The sequence below is a fragment of the Perna viridis genome, chromosome 12 (genome assembly GCF_037379345.1).
Source record: "Perna viridis isolate PV_CMFRI_1.1 ecotype Kerala chromosome 12, ASM3737934v1, whole genome shotgun sequence".
NCBI classification, from domain to species: domain Eukaryota; kingdom Metazoa; phylum Mollusca; class Bivalvia; order Mytilida; family Mytilidae; genus Perna; species Perna viridis.
The window spans coordinates 30,511,325-30,534,602 of record NC_142456.1 but is presented as its reverse complement, the minus strand read 5'-3'; the positions used below and the strand labels follow the sequence as shown (position 1 = coordinate 30,534,602).

At 31.9% G+C, this 23,278-nt stretch overlaps 1 long non-coding RNA gene across 5 annotated transcripts in view; it reads left to right on the top strand.

The window, feature by feature from the left end:
• LOC148601992 (uncharacterized) overlaps positions 1 to 17,882 on the top strand; it is a 59,072-nt gene extending 41,190 nt beyond the window's left edge. For 3 of the 5 annotated variants that reach the window (XR_015917255.1, XR_015917254.1, XR_015917247.1), the window contains 3 exons: positions 11,473 to 11,560; positions 12,907 to 12,987; positions 17,355 to 17,882. This is a non-coding gene — a long non-coding RNA (uncharacterized LOC148601992). Of the gene's footprint in view, positions 1 to 1,508; positions 1,808 to 8,765; positions 8,875 to 11,472; positions 11,561 to 12,906; positions 12,988 to 17,354 lie in introns of those variants that run through there. The other 2 variants (XR_015917252.1, XR_015917256.1) reach the window with 2 other exon arrangements.
• The last annotated feature ends 5,396 nt before the right edge of the window (positions 17,883 to 23,278 follow it).

Genomic DNA, 23,278 nt, shown 5'->3' with positions numbered 1-23,278 from the left:
GACTTGAGCCTTTGAATTTAGACATCACATTAATAGGTACTTGATTTTATGTTGGAGTCATGTATCTTCTGTTTGTAAATAGTATTAACACAGAAAAGAAAATGCACCATATGTTTGAATATGCTTTTAAACCCATGCAAACATATGTTTAGGACCAGTGTAGTAAAGATATGTTATTGTGCTTTTATAAAGCACATGGAATCATCTGCTCGAAAATCATTTGAAAACCATACACATTCTATTGAAAGCATATAAATGGCATGAATTACCTAGTAAGTTTTTCATATGCTTTTCATGGTGGTCCTAAACATTTGAAAAACATATGTTTTTCAGGTGTTTTCAAAACATATGAAAAACATATGTTGCATTTTTTCCCGGTAATTTACTTATGATAATGTGTTCTATACCGTTTCAATCGATGCATTCTCATTTAACCTTTTTTTTTGTTTGTGTGTGTGTGTGTGTCTTTTTCTGTGATGTCATCGAAAGACAATATTAGAATACAGGATTTCACTTCAGTTGAATTTTATAACCTTCCTTTTCGCAGAGTTAATGAGTTGATTTAAATTGCTTGTGATGTGAGAAGTTATGAGTTATTTGTGATACCAGGACATTAAAACTAATGATTTCGAGGTAAACTTGGGTTGAAGAAGTAACTCCCAATTTTCTCCCAATTAAAACTTTGGAAACAATGTGTAACTTATTTGGTATTGTCGGGATCCATAGGGTTTCTTTTATACATTCTGATCCTACAACATTCCCTTTTTCATTGAGTGTCAATATATCGGGTTGTGGTCAGAACGATGTGCTATATAAAGAATATCACACTTTATGCGCTTCTTATGATTGTCAGTTTAATAACAAATGCGCGTCTTACTTAGTTCTATTCATGATTCATTTTCATGGATTTTCATACCATATTTATTTTTATTGAAGATGTGATCATTTTTACTTAACATTGATTCTGGGTCGTCAGAGATATTGAATGTTGGACAACTGAGGTGTGTCTGCATATGTCACTTACGAATGGTCTTGCTCATACTAACAAATATGCAATTCAACTAATATAAATAAATAATGGCCTTCATAGTCCGCCTGCGTTTTTAAAAATTGAAGCAACACCACGTGTTCGATGTAGCATAATGCTGTTTCGTTTTCAAATTAATTGCCACAAATGGTGTAATTGTCATAATTATCATCTTAGTAGTTTTCTCCAAGTAGTATAACAATGAGTAGTTGTATGTAAAGGGACGTTAATTATCACTTGATGACAGTATTAATTTAATATTAAATCACAAATATTTAAAATTCTGGCTAGATTAAAGTGCTTTAAATTATACCAAAATATCCCCGGCCAAATTTCCGGTCTGCCCCATTACGGCACTAATTATCACGCAAAGGAATAAAAAAACCTGACTTTGTACCCAGTTAGCCCAGTTACTTGGCATAATAACATATGTTTGTAAGAGGCATGGTGTAGAACTAGAAAGAAATTGTCCATATTTTAGGTACAACGACCTCACTATGCCGTTATGTCGAGAATTACGAAGACTTAGAATATTCTGCAATATGATAGACGAATACGTGTGTGTACACCTTTACGGGGAGATCAAAGAATTTGTTTTGTGTGCAAATATTTGTTTTCTATTCTTATGTTTTGCAATACAAAGTTCTATTCATGGAAATAAGACAACAGCGGTTTTTACAATGTTCTTTAATTTGAAAGAGAATTCGTCATTATCTGAAAACAGGGGGATGCCTTGATTACTCTTTCAGCTCTTTGGCAACATTCCTGAACTGCGACCGAATTAACCAAATATTAACAATTTTGTCTTTTTTGTTCAAGACTAATTTATTGTGAAGGACTTGTCAATTTCAAATAATTATTTGTCTTAAAACGATTATGTTTTTCACTATGAAGTCCCAGACATTAGGATTGCTGGTGTGAAATATTGTTTAACTGTTGTTGAAAGCTCTTGTAACGTGTACAGATGAAAAACTGATAACCTGTGTACAAAGTCTGAAATGAGTGTGCGCAAATTTTGTACAAAGTCTAAAGTGCGAACGAGCCAATGACAAAGTGTGCAAAAACGTAATGTATCATGTGAAAGTTGGATGCTTACCCTACTGGTGTACCTGTTCCATGCTCCCAGCTTTTAGTGGAGTCCGAGTTGCTCATTTACTTTTGTTACTTTGTGTGTATTATTTTTGTTGCTTTATGATCTTTGTCGTGTTTTTATGTTTTCCATGTCTGGTCTTTGTCCCTGGATTACGTTCTTTTGATTTCCACGAGAATCTTGGTTCCCTTGATAACTCTTGCTCGTACAATTTAACATAATGCTTAGATTTCAAACTGATCTTAAAAGGCATTTCTATATATGCTAGGATATATTCTGTATTTCTTGGCCACTTTTTTTACTCGTTGAATCAAAAATATATGTATCATTAGGCAGTCCAATGTTTCAGTTTTCCGACAGTACAAGAAAAGGTGTGGAAACATTTACGGTTATTGAGTATCATGCACTATATGTACCAACCCCACTATAAATTGCTTAAATGACATATATTTCCATGTCAAAACCCCTAAAGTATTAACGCTTCAGTATTGAATTTTCAATTTTTTCCTAAAAAGCCCTAAAAATTCTACTATGTAGGTTGCTGCACTACGAAAACGTCTGAAAATGATATCATTAGATAGATAGTTCGATTTTCTACATCGCAAAATAAAGAATAACTTTTTTCTCTTGAACGAGTTGTTATAGAAATTCAAAGAGCTCATTCAGTACACAAGAACACTGTAATCCTCAAATTGATAATTTAAACAGTGATGTATCCAACTTATCTGCACAATTCAGGCGCTTAGTTTTGGTTCTTGGAATACAGCTGTTGTATAATTGTAAAACAGGGAATAAATGGTATTTCAGATTTACTTCCTTTTTACCAGCTATGGTCACTTTTGTATAGTGTCTGATCTTAAAAATTTTTGGGCACTGTTGTTTTAGGTATCGATGTATTCAACATATCTTTTTATTCCAAGTGCATAATTCTGAGTTTTACAGTGGCGTTAATGACCTTAAAAATGTGGATTTTCATTTATTTGCATCCATTTCAAATGTAATGGACATTTTTCGTACATTCCAAAAATGTTTTTAAAGCATTTTAGTTTTCTAATGAGCCAAACACATTGATGAATGATTGAACAAATTCTAGGACATTTAAGTGGAAGAATTGTACCATCACTCTGCTAAAATTTGGTCTCAATATTAATAAAATTAATAGTCTAAAGTATACACAAATTATAAACAATAATCCTTGAGTTTAATGATGAGGATGTCGACAAAATATTTACCAGAACAGATGCTAAATCAGAATCAGAGACAATCTACATACTCAATACACATATGTATATAAGATCAAAAGCGGTCTGATGTCTTTTATGTTTTTTTTTCAAAATGTAGATCAAGGGAACCGAGGTTATAGCGGTAATTTCAAGAATGCAATCCGGGGACAAAGACCAGACATGGAAAACAGACATACACAACAAAGAACATAAAGTAACTAAAATCATACATACAAAGTAACAAAAGCAAATGAGCAACTCGGACTAAAAACTGGGAGCATGGACCAGATGCACCGGTAGGGTAAGCGTCCTCTGTTTCTCTAGAAACACCCGCTGAATTGCTCATAAAAAGTCAAATCCCGGTAGACAAACGAGGAAAGGAAAACTATGACACGTTGAATAAATCAGTTTTCATGGTGCAGATGGATACACCATAGATGTTTACATTGAATTGATTGTTACCATCCTTGCCTTTGTTATTGTATGGTCGCCTCTCGTTGTGATTTTGTTTTATTTTATTCCATCATAAATAGCAACAGATAATAATATTGATGTGAATAACGTTAAATAAACTACTTTTTTGTAAACGTAAAGTATGTTGTAAGAGAGTATCCACCATTTTTTTGGTCATTTTTGAACTTTTAAGTGCAGAAAGGTCTAAACTTATTTTTCTAAGCTTACAATTTAACTTAGGGTTAACAAAAGTTTTCACACACGTGATTGAATCTGTATCTTCTTTTCTCAAACACAGTCATACAGATGAGAAAAATTCAAATGGGAGGTATTATGACTAACGACAAAGAAATTGCATATCCATTTTAATCAAAGATATATCAACTGAGAACGTCTAATATATGCAAATTGACAATTCACTGCGGATCTACAATTGCCTGATTTATGCAAATTTGTATATAGAATATTCTAAGATGCAAATTGTATCTTTTAAAACTGCTTCTGATTTAATAAATAGATACAAGAAGGAAAGGTCAGCTCGAATACGTCACGCGAGATCCTCCCTTGTCTCGAGAAAGATTGATAGTCTATTAATACTGTACGGATAATAAGGTAAAAGTTTTGATTCGTGAAATATATTACAATTTAAATCTCTGTATATTAATTCTACAGGTAAATACAGTAAATGGGAATTAAATAAGACGTATTCAGTAGTACTCTAGCTAAGAATCATGCAAAATGTGATTCACGGGTGAAAAGTCTCTATATTTTTATTTTTGATGTTTTGTTTGAAATACCATAGTAAACAATAATTAATATTCGGTTTTTCATATAACCCATTCTCTTAGGAGATAAAAGTTATATAGAATGCACTGTATATTTCAAAACTAAAGGAGATAACTCTGTAAATGACACTCAAATACCATAGATCTATTAGGTTTTCAATATTGATTATCTCCTAAGAGCAGGCAGATTTGAATGAATAATTACAGATTTCATAATATAGACCCACAAATCAACTTCATATCAAAAATAAAAATATGTAGCCTTTTTTGAGGTGTATCACATTTTATAGAATTTGTATGAGTCTTACAAAGACTACTACTTAAACTGTAGAAAGTCTTTGGGATAACGGCCGTCATCAAGGGTAAAGAGTACTCAATGTCAGAAATCAGTGTCAACTCAGACTGTAAGATGCCCTTTAAATTGATCTTGATCGTTGAAATGAAGACACGCCAAGTTCAAAATGTAAATTATGAACTTTAAAGTGTATGGTGTTAAATATATTTGCAAACCGTGCTACGACCATAACAAAATGCGAGTTTAGACATTCATTTCGAAGAGAAGGGCAGTCCCAAGAAAACTGGTCCGTTATTCTAGGAACTTTCGCTGATTTGCACCTGACCAAATTTCCGAAAGGACAGTTATTTTCATGTCATTCACACTGTAGTCAGCATCCCGAAAACGATTGGTCAGTGTGCTCATTTTTGAGATACAACATTTGAAATTATGGAAGGATAAGGATTTCTCTAGATCTGCCATTGGTTTTGTTTTTGTAGATTTTATCTATTAAAACCATCGAAAAAGTAACAAGGTTTATTAAATCTTTACAAACAACATGTTAAGATGTGTATAATAAAATTAAGAACAGAAAAGTGGGTGTCACTTGCAAAAGTAGTAATGCTATGAAATGCATCAAACCAGAGAAGTTAAAAATAACACTGGACAAAAATATTAATCTATAAAAGGGATAAAACCAGTGAAAATTTGACAAAAATGGCTTGCTATGACCAGCGAGCATCCTTACTGAGCCACTTCACAACTTATAATATTCCTAAATACAGTAAAAACCTGAATTAAACAGACACTCTTTTAGTCCCTTATATCGGTTTAAATGTATTTTTAACTAAGGTAAACATGACATTTGCTTTCAGATAACACATCTGTGACCCAAAAGATTTAGACAGGTTTCACTGTATTCAACGTTTATAGAAAAGGATACATCCCTTGAAGGAGGTAAACTTAGGGTTAGGGACATAACTCTTGAAATCAGTGATATGTTTGTATCATATTCAATTTCACCAAAGGCTTTCAAGCTTTCCTTGGAAAAAGAATGAAATCCGTCCAAGCTTTTTGTATGTCTACATGAGATTGATGTAAAATGCTGAATACAAGCGTTCCAATGATTTGAAGGGGTTGTGTCCCTTACCCTTGGTCTACTTACTTAAGTAGTTCCATAAAGGTTAAGTTATGCGACTTGGAAGAAATTAAGATCTCCGGTGTAAATTCCCGTAAAACTGAAATGTAGGAGTAATAATATTTTTTTCAGAAATATTCGTGAAATTCAGAAAGTATCTGAAATTATATTTATCAATTTTGCACAAAAACGGGCTAAATCCAGAACATATTTTCCATGACCATGTTCACCTGAAGTATTTGTTATTCTTCATTTTCTTTGTGTATGGTTATGTTGATTTGGGTTTTTTTTATTGTGTTTTGTCTCTGTTGCTGGTCTAGTCCTTGTCCCGTGATCATAAAAATCCTAACCCTAGGTTTAATCTTGATCACTTTGATTTTAGAATGATAATTTCCAGTTTTCTGACATGATCTTCTACCAACAATATGAAGTGTTCGAAACTTTAAAAATAAGTTAAAGCATAGAGTGAAACCTGTCGAAACCGAACCAAATTTAGACAGGTGTTTGGTTTACCAAAATAGGGACTTAAAAATTGGCTGTTTTTGACGGGTTTACCGTTTCTTTACATTTTAGTCTACTAGGTAAAACTGCGATTATAAATATTTTTGATAGAAATAAATCGTCATTGGCTAGCATATTAATTAGAAAATTACGATAGAAATCACTATGATAAAGTACAAACGTAAAGTATGATCGGTGTTCTGACGTCATTGCAGCAACAAAAAAGGAAGTTATTCAATAACCAAACATATCATGATTAAAAATGCGCTCTATAAACGAACATCAAATGAAACGAAATTAAGATACAAAAAGCTGCAAGTATTTGACAGTCTGATGGATAAAACCATACATTGACTTCCTACGTCTTTGTTATTCGTTGTTAAGAGATAACTTACAATCTGTATTTTACGGCAGTTTATTGGATTATATATTTTGATAGTGGCAAAACTATTGACGCGATTCTTGTGATCTGTTATATCACGTTCAAAGTTAAATCTAAGGATGAACGAACTGTAATTGAATCATATGAAACACAGCAAAATATATATATATATCTGTGTATATGTACATAAGGAAGTGATAAACCATTGAGATTGCATTATATGTAAACAACTGTGTAGAACTTTTCGGTGCTGGCGTAGGTTTTCTGTTTCCACAGTTTCGGTTTTTAGTACTTATGCACAATAAAGTTTGGGATTTAGATCATCCGAAGTATTTGATTTTTTAATTGCTGATGAAAAGTTACTCCTTAAAACAATGATCAGCAGATATATAGAACTGTGCAACATTAATATGTGTGCATTTTCTATTCTATGTTGAGTAATCACTTTTCGTAATAAATCTATATTGTATTTGTTTTCCTGATTTTTATTTCTCGTTTCTATAGTTTTGTTCTGTTTTACGTATAGCCAAACTTATATTTCTACATCTAAAGCTAAAATGGCAATACTAAATTAAAAAAAATCATTCCCCTTATAAGTAGATTTAACCATAGCACACCTTCACGAAATAATCTCTAAAGATCATTGTTTGATTGATATAAATGAAAACTAATAACGTAATGCTAGTATATGCTTTATATCTACAGAGTTTGTGATCTTTACAGATCTAGAATGCTTTTATATAAAATGTTCCAAAATATTACTAAAATTCTAGCATATATGCTTATGATTTCTTTCTGAAACGAAATAAATCAAGGATATCCGTTGGAGGAGAGCAAGATTCGAATGCTAAACAGGAACATAATCCAGGAACAACGTCTCGACAAAGAAACTGTATATACAACAAGAGATGTAAAATAACCATAAGAACACGCACATAAATACGAAAGTAAAAAATCAACCCGGATTCCAATACAAATAGGTAGCATGAATCAGGTGAACGGGTTAGGTAAACGTCCTTACTATTTCTAGAATAACAGATCGGTTCTCATTTATTCTTACGGATAATTATAACGATCAATGAGTTCACGATGACAACCATTACACTTTTGTAGTGATAACTTAAATTTGCTGCCAAACCACATTGAAGTAATCGAATTAAATTTAGTAGAAAAGACTTTCTTAATCAAAACACATCTCGAGAGATTTTCGTACCAACTATTGCATGGGTTTCTCATAATAACTTTTAATCTCAAAAGTACGATAATTTTTATATTTCGGAAATATAGTGTGATTTCTATTTGCTATGTTTTGGTAAAATTTGATAATGTGTATTATTTTCGCAGATTTTATAGCTGTTGATGAAAAATTTAGAAATACATTCCAGGAAGTAATTATATGGCAAATTATATTACAGTCTCGTCTTAATCACCAGTTTCATTATGAGTTTGTGTCACTGATAATCATCAATACAGCAACCTTTATGACACCATACAAAATGTCAAATTTCTTGCTTGATTTCATAATAAAAATAATTTTGGGGTGTTATTTACGGCTTCTTTTCTATAACATACCATGTTCATTGTGCTATTATTGTTTTTATTCAGTCTGTTATAATTAGTTTACATATGTCTTCTACCTTTTGATTCTATGCTTTTAAAGTCTACAAATATAATTTACTCGGTAAATTCGTTTTAGCTGTCAAATACATATCTTTTTTTGTCTTAACCATAGAAGAGTCAATTGATTGTTTGATCTTGTAAGAATATTAGAATATTGAATTTCTTATAAGACACAGAAATGATAGCATAAATGAATGCAATCAATTTAATGTCAACTGAGTATGATTTGTATAGAATTGTGGTTTATATTAATTCCTTTTCATTATTTTTAGCTCTTGATGCGTTTAGACTGTAATGAACATAGGCGTGAAATAATCTCTGAACATTACAAGTAAAAACAAAGACGGTGAGAAAAACAGCTTAAATTGGATCTTAACTATGGTTTGTTTACGTTATAAATAAAATCAAATATTATTTTTTTAGTTGAGCGTAAATATCATTATGTGATTTCAGAAAAGATAGATATACATATAAAAATGAATACGAATATGTGTAATTATTTCTTTTATGAAAAGTGACAGTGTCAATATTGTCATTAACACAAAAGTAGATATTTATGTAAAAACTGAGTTACTACTATGTGTCAAAATCTATTTTACATGTTGTATCATTCTGTGGTATCTATGCTTCTATGAACAAGTAGTTCCCACCAGTGGACTGATATTGACCAAGTTTGATACAGCATGTGATATATATTTTTCCATGCAAAAAAACAATTTATCATGCATCTAAATAGTAGGGCATTACATTCTGCAAACTGTAAAAACACTGCCAATGGAAACTACAGTCAAAGTGTGCTTATATCGGACCTATTGCAATAATAGAACAATTTGTTAAAATCACACCTCAACTAAAAAAAATACTTCAGGAACACTAGAGAATTTATTACTGTAATATAAAAGGGATATTGTATGAGTTTGTTTATTCGCAGAGTATCATATTGCACTCGCACGCTCGTGCAAAATGATATCTGCTCGGGCAAATATTAACCAATGTTCATGCAATAATTCTATACAACAAACGGCTTAATTTACACATTAACTCGTTAGTTTTATACAAATGTACTTGTTATTTTTATACGTTTATCTTGTAATTATGGCATTATAATAGTCCAGATGTTTTAAGAGCTGCTCATTTCCAAAAGTTTACTCTATGATTAAACAAGAAAGGATCATAAATGTATTCCACTGTATTAGTATTCATCAGAAATTAAACTCTAATGAATAGACGACAGTAATTTCATTAGCAGGGCAATAATATTGTTTATGTCTTTTAAGATTTGCTTTATAGTATTAATTTTAACTAACGATAAGTATCTTACCCAACCTTCTTCAATCAAATCATCTCACATATGCCCTATACAAACTATAAATGAAAATTTAAAATTTGGTTACCAAATGGAGACTCATCACTAAAGAATTCTTGGTACACCAACAATTCATCTCCTTCGGAGGATTAATTATTTTGTACTGTTCTGAATCTTAATGCCGTTGGCAATCGTCTTAGACGCACTAGGTTAATTGTTTGTGATTTGATTTGAATAAAGACGTTCGAAGAAAGATCCACAAGGGTGTTCGTTATGGTGAATATCACGCTGAAATGTCGGCTTACAACGTAATTACAAAATAGAGAAATAGGGTCAACAACTAAACAAATCGGTAATTGTGTTATTTGTGTTATGTGATATTTTCAAAGTAACTAACAGTCTGTTTGATGTTTTTGGAAAAATAAGAAAACAATTAATTTGATGAAAAGGGCTCTTCCCAAGTCAGATCTTGCATACATACATACATACATACCTAAAATAGTCATAATTTCTGAACTTTCCGAAACGCTTTTGTATACAATAATATTTCTCAACATATTTTTTTACCCGAAATATATGATATTTCGTTTTCGGGCTGAATTCTTTCATGTGATATTGAATTAATTTACATGCAAGGCAAATGCATATTTCTTGGCAAAATAAACTTTGCTATGTATTTTCGGGTTAAGGATGTGAACCCCTGCTCATTTATTTTACTTCAAATATTTCTTAAGAAACTAAGATTATGAAGACCCTATAAGATGTCAGAAGAACATTTTACAAATATTTAAAATTTAATACTTTATTTCCTTTCCTGTGTATTTAAAAAAAATGTATCTGCATTTATAATAATTCATTTTTTGCGAAAGTCAAGAAATGCATTGTAAAGTATATAAAGAATAAACATTTACCAGGACGTTTTCTTTCATAATGTTTTGACTTATTAAATATTTTAACATTCTTATGCACGTAAATTTGCATCCGAGATCTTGACCTTAAATGAACAATAAGAAATACATTTAGCTGGTGTATTTTTAAATATCTAAATTATTTGTTTGACGTATATTTTTTTCTTGCCTACACTCATTTCAGACCGATTCACCAATAGACCATATTAAGGTTAGACTGGCCACAGTAGTATCATGCTTAAATCTATCGTATTTACAAAGAAAACAAATATGTAAATATGTGCAGCAATGCATTAAAAGATCAGGCAAGGAAACCTGTCTTAACATAACACTTTTTTGAAGTCCCTTCATATCATTGTATATTTATTTGGAACCTGGATTATTCCAACACCTGTCTAAGCCGAAAAAAATCTACGAGAGAGATTCAGTTTTTACTATATGAAGCTATAGAAGCCTACCAGTGACAATATCATGCCTACTTCTAAGATCAATTATCTTCCACCGCACTGAATTGTAACGAACATGATTGTCTAAGTCAGCGGAAGGTTAATTGTTTGTGATTAGGTGTAAGTGAAGACGCTCTGAGACAATTCTCCAGGGGTTTGGGTATGTTAAATGTCAAATTGGTCTACAGATAGTGCAACGTGAGATATGACAGAAATACAAACAAGATAGGAATAGTATGGTAAAAATGGGGCTTGTACTCATTCCGTGAATTCAATTTGTACAGATAACTTATTTAAACCAAACTCTTGTTTATACTAGGAACGTGTGTAAACCAGACATCTAAGAAGACATTTCAATGTGTTTGAACCTCTGAAAAACCAAGCACCTGCCTTATCTAAGTGACATTGTAGTTAAAAAAAATGTTATGAAATGTTTCATGTAATATATGTTTTCACCGGGTAATTATGCGATAACGTGTCTTGGTCCCTGGATTACATTCTTTTGATTACCGCTATAACCTTGGTTTCCTTGATTACTCTTTGTTCAAACGAATAAATGGTGTTCAGGTAATCCGTGTAAAATGTAGTTTTTACTATTTCAAGAACTGAATAATTTTGACTTCAATAAATGGTATGTAGAAATTAATGCGTTACATTCATTTTTTTGGGGTTTTTTTATTGTTCTTTTGTTAATGTATCAGATTATATTCAATTTGATTTTACTTTGCAAACTTGTTAAATTTGCAGTACTTTGCATGCAGCATCAACATGATATCAGTGTAGAATCATGCCAAGATTTGTAAAAAAAAAAATGTAATTGTAATTTTATTTGTTTTATTATTTTTTGAGTTCAATACTTCTTCCTTAATAACCTTAATAACAAGAACAACGATTTATTGACTACTTCGAGAGTGTTTCCACTCAAAAAGGCAAACATGTAACGAAAAAGAGACAGAACAAATAAGCCTCCATTGATAGAATGACTACAAGACAAATATAATTGGAAACACAATGAAACTTATATTAATGACCAAAAGGGAAATATGTTTTTGTATATACACATATACAACACTTATAATTTCTAAATTCATGAAAAATATATATTATTTTTATGTCTAACAGAAACACAGACTTACTTTACTTCTTTAAATTGTGCGTTTTTCATAGTCTAGTTTGGTATGTTTTGACATGTTTTATAGCCAGACCTATATACATGAAAAATATACCTTGTAATTTATCCCGTGTCAAATTAATAGAACTAGCCACACCTAACTTCGCTGTGATATGTCAATCCAAGGTGAATGTATACACGTGAAGACTTCGTTTAAATATATTTATCCCATGGATTTATCAGAGATGCAACAGCATATCCTCTATCAAGAAAACCTTGTTTCCCTACAGTCTCGTCATTTTCTGTAGATAAGTGTCATATGATAATATAGATTTGTCGCAGTCCTCAAAGGGTTTGCATTCAATTCAGAAACAATTTTGTACAAACTATAAATTAGATACGCAGCTGATTCCTCGTATGGTTTTGATGAAGATAGGTCCCAAAACGGTGGATTTCTTATTGCTGTTTATTTCCAAAGTTTAATATATTATCAAACCAAGTCAAACGGTTAAAGCGAAAACCAAAGATTATAACACTTAGAACAAATACGAACGAAGGAAACCGTCACCAAATTCTAACATAGAAAGGAATCTGGACTATAACATTGTGGACGATGATTTTGAATTTGAGCAATTTTTTTAGGAATCTATGGATTGCGAGATAATGATATGATCGTAAACACCAAGGATTAAGTATTCCAGATCTCTAAATTTGCTCTACCAAGTATGTCTTTTTAGTGAAGTTTAATTGTTTTTATTACTAATAAAATTCATTTTGTGAAATGTTTTCAACTTGAAAACGCCCTACGAAACGTCATAACATATTTCATTGTCACGAGACAAACAGTGCGTGATTTATCTCGCCCATGGGTGACTTTCACATGACTTACAATAGTCCTGATGAATTTTGATTCGATACTTTAAGATACGATTAACTGAATTATAACAGCTTGCATTTAGAAAAGGTTTTAGTTGGTACTTGGTTTCATGCTGAAACAGAGAAAGAGAAAGCAAATACTAATAATGTTGGTATTAAGTGGGTATTAAAAATAGGGAAGTGAAAGCATCATTGTAATATAAACAATGATAATAAAGCTGAGAGCAGTAAGCACATTTCTTAATTTTAAGCATGTGTTTAAAGTGATGCCTAGAATACAATACAGAATGTATGAAAATCGGTGCTAGCTTTTACATAAACTGTTTTACATATTTATATAAAAAATCAGAACAAACGCACATACCCACAATAAAATAAAACCTTATTAATTGATATAATTTTCGGCGATTCTATTAAGTGAAGTCGGTATCAATATCTCGTGGTAGTACGAGTAGTTATTTATTTAATGTCGCTTTAAACATTTATTTACAGTTATATTATGTGTAAAACAGTTAGTCTGAAGGCTTACCCAAAAAATCAAAGAGTTGGTCTAAAACACTATGGATTTTTTATGAATTTACAAACACTTTGTTTCTTTTCTATAAGTAAAATCCACAGAAGAAATGGGATTTTTCTAATAAATCATCGCAATTTTATTAATTACTATAGATAAAAGAACATTATGCGTGCCAACCTTCTTGAGTCATGAAATAAAAGTCACTGTCTGCAAAAAGAAACTAAAATAGATTCACTATTAAATAAACCATAAACATGGTCATACATTGTCAATATACTGCTACTGAAAGAGTAATCAAGGGAATCATGATTCGAGTGGCAATAAAAAAACATATTCCAAGAATAAAGCCTAACAGGGAACACAGACACGCACAACGAAGACCATGAATTAACTAAACATACACGCACAAAGACAACAGATAAATGATCCAATAGCAGCATCATTTCAAGCACCATATTAATTTTATAACTGATACATTTTAAACAGAAGAGTTCTAAACCAAAAAAAAAACAAAACAAAACAAAACAAAAATCGGTCTATATCATTTTTCGGAATTTTCAATTGATTTATGAGAAATAAGGTTCTAATTCCAAGTGCGTCAATTAAAACTAATTTTAATTGAGATTACACTTTGATATTCGAATGGCTACCCTTCCAAACTGAGATGGAAGCAATAAATCTTGTACAGAAGATAAATCATGTTATGTCCCTCCGAATCTAGATATTCTTTGTAATGATCAATGCCAGAGAATGGATAATTGCTAGTGATTTGATTTAAATGGGAATGCCTGAGTCAGTTTGGCATTGATGTTGTCGTGTAATGATGGATATTTTCTAAGGACTGTCTAAGTTAAAGCAATTATGGGGTCAAACTAGATGTACTGTCTGCACGGCAAAACAAACTTCTCGACAAAAATATGACAAACGTGGCCATTACACTCATCTTCTATTGTGAAGCACCTTAAACTATAACATCCTAGTCAAAAAACTCTTAGACTCTTAGCAAATCAAAATTAATTGGGTTTTCCTTTTGAATACATCTGTGACCAAGGGGTAGAGAGCATATTGGTTTTTTGCATTGAACTCTGCTGCATAGCCACACATTGAAGTGATAAGAACTATTCCTCAGGACTATTGGCTCTGTTCACATATTTGGAATAATTTTTAGGTTTGTATAATAAGAGTAATCAAGGGAACCAAGGTTATAGCGGTAATCAAAAGAATGCAATCCAGGGACAAATACCAGACATGGAAAACAGATATACACAACAAAGAACATAAGGTAACTAAAATCATACATACAAAGTAACAAAAGTAAATGAGCAACTCGGACTCCACTAAAAACTGGGAGCATGGACCAGGTACACCGGTAGGGTAAGTGTCCTCTGCTTTTCTAGAAACACCAACCGAGTTGCTCATAAAAGTCAAGTCCGGGGTAGAAAAACGAGGAAAGGAAAACTATGAACCGTTGAATAAATCAATTTTCATGGTGCAGATGGATATACCACAACGATCCACAAGTTCATGCTGACGACCATAAAACTTCTGTAGTGATGACTTCAATCTTGTAGCAACATAACCCTGTTCCAGAAGCCTATTTGTTAGAGTTCTAGCGCAACACAAAAAGTCTGCGTAGTTTCGGCAAGCTCTGGCATAACGTATGAACACTCCATATGCAGGTGCTGAAGGGATGTTGCCACAGATGAAAGGAAAGTTGACAATTCTAAATGAAATGTCATCACGTTAGTCGTAAAGTTTAATCAATTGTTTCTAAGTGTAGGTCAAGATATGAGGCTGACCTTACAGTGTCTGTAGTATGCTTTGTCTCAAGTTCTTTGGGGGAGATGCGATGTATCAAATCCCCGAAATTAGGATTATTTAAAGATAATACATCATTTATATAGCGGAAACTGAGATTAAAGGATCTAGCCAAACGATATTCTTTCTTCCGGATCAAATCGGCTATAAAGTCAGCCATATAAGAGTGGAGGAATAGGTCAGCAATTAAAGGAGCACAATTTGTTCCCATTGGAATGCCGACCGTTTGTTGAAAAACACGTCTCCCATACTGGACAAATATGTTTGCGATTAAAAATTCCAGCATTTTGTAAACATCTTCCTCTGTATAATTGGAAGATAATTTCGAATTATGTCTTAAAAAGTAAGAGGAATCTCTACTATATATTTGTATCTAGGTGTGCCATCTTTTTTTGGAAAAACAACGATGTATAATGTTTTTAAGTCGGGATTTTAACTGAGTATGGAAGAATATCAGTCCTTGCTAATTTGATTTTTATTTGACTATCCAAGACAGCATATTTCGAACATATAAAGTAGATACTTTCCAATGAACATCATCAATTGGCAACACAAACCAATGATTAAATGAGTTGAATGGAATTTCTGAGTTATAAATGTCATATTATGTCTTATTATTGTTCCTTTGTCTGTATGCTTTTAATTACTTCATGTTCCTTGTTGTGTATGTCTATTTTCCATGTCTGGTCTTTGTCCCTGAATTACATTTTTTTTATTACCGCTATAACCTTGGTTCCCTTAATTATTCTCTTAAATACAGCCGTCGTTTTCACAATAGTTCGTAAGTGTAAGTAAGGGATAAATTATGACGTCTTCATGGATCAAAGTTTTATAATGTCATAACCTACGACTATTTCGTCCACTTATTTATGGTTTTTGGTGAAAAGGACTGCTGGATTATAAAACACACATTGAAATACTGAAACGTAAAAATCCTTTGTAGTTTAAAGGAAGGAAATTCGATTGTATTATACATATTCCAGAGAGTAAGTTAAGAACACTGTTAGAAGCTTTTATTCTCGATAAACCGGTCCAGCTATGGACACATTTATGCCGAGAAAACAATAACCCATCACCAGGAAGAAAAGATAATTCTTTGCCTCAATATTTTTCAGCACATTAACTTTACTGAACTCCTTTATGCTGAAAAAAAACTATACATCTTCTTTCCATTGCATGATTAATCAAAGTTGTATAAAATATTCAAAGAGTTTCTTTTAATAAAAATAGTAAATTAGTTCGTGTTTAACCAGAAATAGACACTAGAAATGATCAATTGATAGCAAGATAAAATTTAATTCTGTTTTCTGCCGTCCTGCAAAGGTCTTATATAAACGGCGTCTACAATTATAAAGTTAACTCATTAATACGACAACAGGTATTTCCATATTAAGAATAATGTTTAATTAGAAAATTCCTTCATCATGTAATTGGTCTATTCACGTATGGTGACTGCGCATAAACAGTATTACTGTTGTTCTGATGAAACAATTGAAATTGAAATAATACAAACAAACCAATCATAAAGTTGCAAATTGTGATATGCTGTACACGAGTTTCAAGTAGTAATCTCTCACCAATAGCATCACTATCCAATATATAGAACGATCTTACTCGAAACATAAATTATATTCAAAAAGTACTCAATAACGAAATATTTGAGTAATTTTAGAATATTTAAAATATTTTGATAAAAGTGAGAATACAACAAAATAAGATTTGTTTTTATTTGAACGGAACATATAATAAAAAGACATAGAAAACTTAAAGTATAAGAATGTAGTATAAAATTTTGTTTTAAGTAGAAATCTTTATAAAAATCAGGCAGGAGGTGATTCATGCATGTCAAAAACCCACCGAATTCAGTTTTCATTCCTAGTTCAGGAACTGGATTTACCATTATGAATATGATGTTGATGTCAACACTTTTCTATAAAGCGTGGCTTCGATTCAGTACTTGGCTTTTTGTTGGTGAGTACCATTTATCATTATCGTGATTTTATATTTTAGTAAAATCAGCAATTTCCGTCACATTATTTTTACCTTTTCAAATTTAATCGCTCATTGTATGTACGACTATCAAGCTTAAAAAATAATAAAACACTCTATATAATTAGTACAAAAAGAACAAGCTAAATTATACTCAAACTTTTCTTTTCTTATAATATACCAATATGGAAGATTAACTATACTTTTTTTATATTTTCATTACATGTTTGGTAGTGTATTTTGTCTATGGAATTAGGAAAATTACAGTAATTGACATTGACAACCAGGAGTAGTATTGTACGAAATTATTGAACAAGAAAAAATGTTCTTTGAAAGGGAATGCAAAAGGAACTGTACATTGAATCTAAACTGTATATATACATGTCATATAAAGTAAGTAATTAAAGAGGGAATAAAACTTTTAAGAATTATATAATGAATGAAATTCCAATTCTCATATATTAAGTTCTAATTTAAATATTTTGAATAATTATTTAATTCCTGTAAGATGTGCAAAATGACGACAAAATTTGCTATGAATATAACAATGTATCTTGCAATTCTAGATCTACTAACTTAGAACGAATGTGAAAAACCAAGATGCTTTAATTTTAATCTAGTCATGGTTAGCTTATAATGTATTTACAATTTGATTTCTAAAGTACATGAAAGCCTGTATTAATACAAACCTGGATATAACAAACAACTGTCTTAACAAGAAATTCACCAATTTAAATCTATGTAAACCCATCATATAAAGCTACACGCAGCGGCAGACGTTCATTTCATCTCTTACTCGACATGCCTTTCGAAATTCTAGTGCGTTATTAAAGTCTTACGTCGTTTGACAATCGGATAAGGTAGAGTAAAGTCATTCACTTTTTTCTGATTTTGCAAGATTCTCGCATTATATGAAAAATCTGGTTGCTGCGCCTAGAGTGAATTTCAAACGTTAGACACTGTTCGGAACTTGCGAACATATGTCTAAGCCGAACAAATGACACAGTTAAAATGTGTTCGGATCAGCGTTCACTGTATTGCTACAACCAATCTATGACTATGATGTTATCAGCAATCCGAATATATCTGGCTGACACGTTGCTAACACCATATAAGTTCAAAAACGTTAGATATTTTCTTCTTTAAGGCAAAATAAACGGTTTTTTTTTTTTCATTCAAACAGCTTTAATTTTACTATATCACTTAAATCAAACTTGACTTAAAGAACTCATGCAGGTGTTCTATAAAAGCAGTGAATGCTGATCCAGGATACCAGGATCCATTGGAGTACGATCTCTTTTAACCTGTGTAACTTTGTAATCGTATTTTTATTTATTTTAAGTTCTTTGATGCGTGTGTCTATTTTTCTATCGAGGGCTATTCCTGGATTGGTTACCTTCAGCTTGATTTCCATGTCAGGATCTATATATGACGTGATTCTATATAGAATCATGCCTATGAAGTAATAAATAGTAATAAATGAAAATAAGGCAATCAGAGATTAACAACACTCTTTAAAAACACCGGACATTAAAGCAACGATTTTAAAATGCTAAAATATAAAAAAAAAATATATACTAATCTTTCCAGCATAAATGAAAAACATAGATAATACGGATTACCACAGCAATAGGGAAAGGTTCTTACACAAGACGGCCAAAAATTGACAGAAGAGTGGACGTTTTTGTTTGTTGATTTTTACTTCATGATATGTGAACTCCATCCCATGTTGTAAATAAATAAAAATGTTTGAAGACTATATATATATTTAAATTAACCGGTTATTTGTCAAACAGACAGTAAACATATCCCCGCATTTGTCTAAACAAACACGGTATATGTTAGTTGAGTTTAATTCTTTAGTATATATTCCACAGTGGCCAGATATAGAAAGGGGAAGATTGTGACGACGCCAAAGTACTGATACTCTACCGCATGTTTTGCGCTTGTCTCAAGTCAGAAATTTCTGGTCACTGTATGTCTTGTTTCATTTTCCTTTTCAGCTTACTTTCATGCTGCTGGTGTTTATAAGGGCACCATTTCACTGTACCTGTCAGTGTATAATGTAGTTTTGTGGCCAGCTACAGCATGTCCTGAGGTGTGATGGTTCCCTCATCGTTTACTGAAGACCTTAGGTTGGCCTTGAATTGACATTTTCAGTCTGGTGGGTTTTCTTGTCATTGAAAAATTTACAATATCCATTATCCAAGAAAATGTACTTATTGTCTGAATGTTTAGTTCATCAGCATGTTATCAATTCTGTTGACATAAACTGCAATATTTTTTTTGGTTATCCATGGATTTTTTAGGAGTTGTCTTAATATCCCGTAGCATGGCAAAATAAAACGACTGTAATACCTTTCAAGCCAAAAAGTCTTTCCTCATATATAAAAGAGCAAAAACAAGATTAACTTGTTAGCTACCACAAGTGACAAGTACAAGTCCTATCGATAAGGTTTTTAAAGTTATATTGTTATTCATATCAATATGGCTTGGGCAATTTTACATTTAATACACAATGTGAATAATTTAAATAGGTTTACATTTTATTTCTCCTAATTCTGAAGTTGTCTTTTATACGCTTGAAGTTATTCTTGAATGACACTAGCTGTGTGTTTGGCTATGATCTACTTACCGTTTGTTGGAAACCGTCAGAGGTTTTGGACATACGTTGTATCAACATTCAATTACTTACAGATCACTGATGCTACAAGGAGATAACCATGAAAAACTCTGAATCATAGCGATTGTCTCATGAAGGTTTTTTTTGTCACAATCCGGGACATGCGAAACGATTGAGCCATGGAAACGTTTTTGTCATTGTTATATTGATAAACATTTAAATATGAAGACAGAAAACACATTATTTACCAAGTGCACTAATAGCCTATGGTAACTGTGTGTATGCCCAAAAGAAAACTAAAATTTAATTTCTACTTTTTTTCTGTCGATCACGAATCATCTACTGACTGGTTCTTATATAAAAGGCCAAATGCAAGCATTTAATCATATCATGCAGTAGGTATTACAAAGTCATAAAACCAATCACTATCGAGTTGAAGTAAGTTGGTTAGTGCAATCATCAAAATTTAGAGGCAAATAGGCTTTGCAATACGCTCCTGGTATTACGATCAATATCATTGAAATGCACTTAAAATAAAAAAAAATAATAATACAAACTGAGAGACGGTCACCATATTTGTTACTAAAGAGACAAGAAATTCCTTACTTTCAGCTGTGCAAAATGTCTAATCCTACCAATGGATTGAAACAGAATAAGTTTCTCTTTAAAAATACTCATGCATGTTTTCTTTTAATTCCAGAAGAGGATTACCGGTGATTGATAATTACTTTCAGCTTGTTAACCCTGCGACTGTTGGAGGAAACCTATATTTTACAACTAGTCAGAACGAATCAATGACCATATTGACGCGTCAACGTCACGATCTTCTGTAGTATGTAGTTAAATTCAATTCAAAAATTTAAATCGAGAGACAAACTCGAAATGAGAAAAAGAAGCAAACAACAACTCTCCTCACGCAAAATAGTGCACTTTTGAAACCCTCATTGGTGAATGAATGAGTTTTACTTTCGGGTTGCTGATATTTCCAAATTTGAAAACCGCATCGTATGAGTTTTCTACACTTTCCATTAATATTTTTAAAATTTTTGTCAGAATTTGCAGTATTACAAATTTCAAAATACCTGAAATACCGACGTCTCATTACATATATTGAACATGGTAGACCTCTCGGTTTTGAGTACTTCTTGTATACATTTATTTTTTATTTTGATCCTCCTATAATATATTCTTATACTGCTGATGACAGGTTACTCCTTGAAGCACATATACATAATATCGATATTTGCAATTTATATGATTGAATTTGTAAACATGTATGTTTCAGTTTGTAAAATAATAGGAGGACTTAACCAAGAGTAATCAAGGGAACTAAGGTTCTAGCGGTAATCAAAAGAATATAATCCAGGGACAAAGACCAGATATGGAAAACAGACATACGCAACACGTGAACATAAAGTAACTAAATTAATACCTACACAGCAACAAAAGCGAATAAGCATTTCGGAACTAGGAGCATGGACCAGGTACACCGGTAGGGTAAACATCCTCTGCTTTTCTAGAAACACCCGCCGAGTTGCTCATAAAAAGTCAAGTCAGGGGTAGTCGAAAGAGAAAGGAAAACTATCAGTTTTCATGACACAGATGGATACACAGTAACGATCCACAAGTTCATGCTGACGACCATAAAACTTCTGTAATGATGACTTCAATCTTGTAGCAACATAAACCTTTTCCAGAAGTCTACTTGTTAGAATTCTAGCGCGATACAAAAATCTACGTAGTTTCGGCAAGCTCTGGCATAACGTATGAGTTGTGATATGAACAGTCCATACGCGGGTGCTGAAGGGATGCCAACATATAATTAACATTAACCGTTTTCCTTTTGATTTCTATATATTTTCACTCTTTCTATGATGTTCGTCAGAATTCCTATGTTTAGTCGTTTGTTCCTCTGTTGTTCCCGGACTTGGTTTTCCCTGGTTCCTGCTGCGAAGTCGTTTTTAACATATTGAAGATGAAATTCAAGAACAGACATAATGTGATCACACTGTGTAAAATTAGAAGATATTGCAAAACTGCAGACATTAGACACAGCCATCAGCTCGTAAAATTGTATCTCAGCTAGTGTCTTGCTCTATGCATACAATCCTTATTAAATTCTGCCGATTAAAACATTAATAATTTTTATATGCTAATATCAGCATTATTCTGAGAATCAAATGAAGTAGAACTTCACTATATGCTATTGTGGAGAAACATATTTTTAAATGTCGTGACGGACGTGACTTCTCATTTATAACTAGACGGTTATTGTTATAAATGTAGAGAACACTTACCATACCGGAATACCATACTCCGAGTTTCAAATGGAGTCAGGATTGCTCATTAATGATTAATATTTGTTTCTATGTGGATGTTATTTCGGTTATTTCATGTCCATTGTTTTGTATGTATATTTTACTTTATATCGGTGCATCTGGTCCATTTTTTGTGGTATATCTGGTATTATTTTTGTTATGTTTTTTATGTTCTTTGTTGTGTGTGTCTGTTTTCCATGTCTGGTCTTTGTCCATGGATTGCATTCTTTTGATTAGCGCTATAACCTTGGTTCCCTTGATTACTCTTTATCTTTTAACATGCGAAAAGTAGCTGTGAATTTAGCTGAATAGAGGCGTGTCAATATTTTTTTATCCATTGAGATATATTATTTTAACCAATCAGATAACCGTATTTATATCAAATTAATTTATATTGATATATCATTAGCTTCACAGACTTTATGTCATTCGTGTTTTGCTATTATTTACAGGTGTCCACAATGTTTCTCATCATTTGTACCTATGCCCATATTCGTAAACATTTACTTATACAATACATATTTCAAGAAACCTTTTTTCCCATTCTGTAACAACATTAATTTTTCTTATATTTCTGCTTCAAATATTTGACAGTGATCCATCCTGGTTATCTATCGAAATGCAGGGGTAAAATTATCTCTGTTACTTGCTTATCGGAAGGAAAAATAATTTATTTTTATGTTTTTTATCTCTTAATATTGGCAGGGAAAATAACAAAGTGTCAGCAGTGGTATCATTCAAATACTTCAATATCCAAAATCATGGCCTAAACGTGGACACATCAGACGACCAATATACACAATTAAGGGAACCGATAAAAAAGATGACACATAGAAACTGAAAATAAGGGAAACAATATGTTAGATAAAAGAC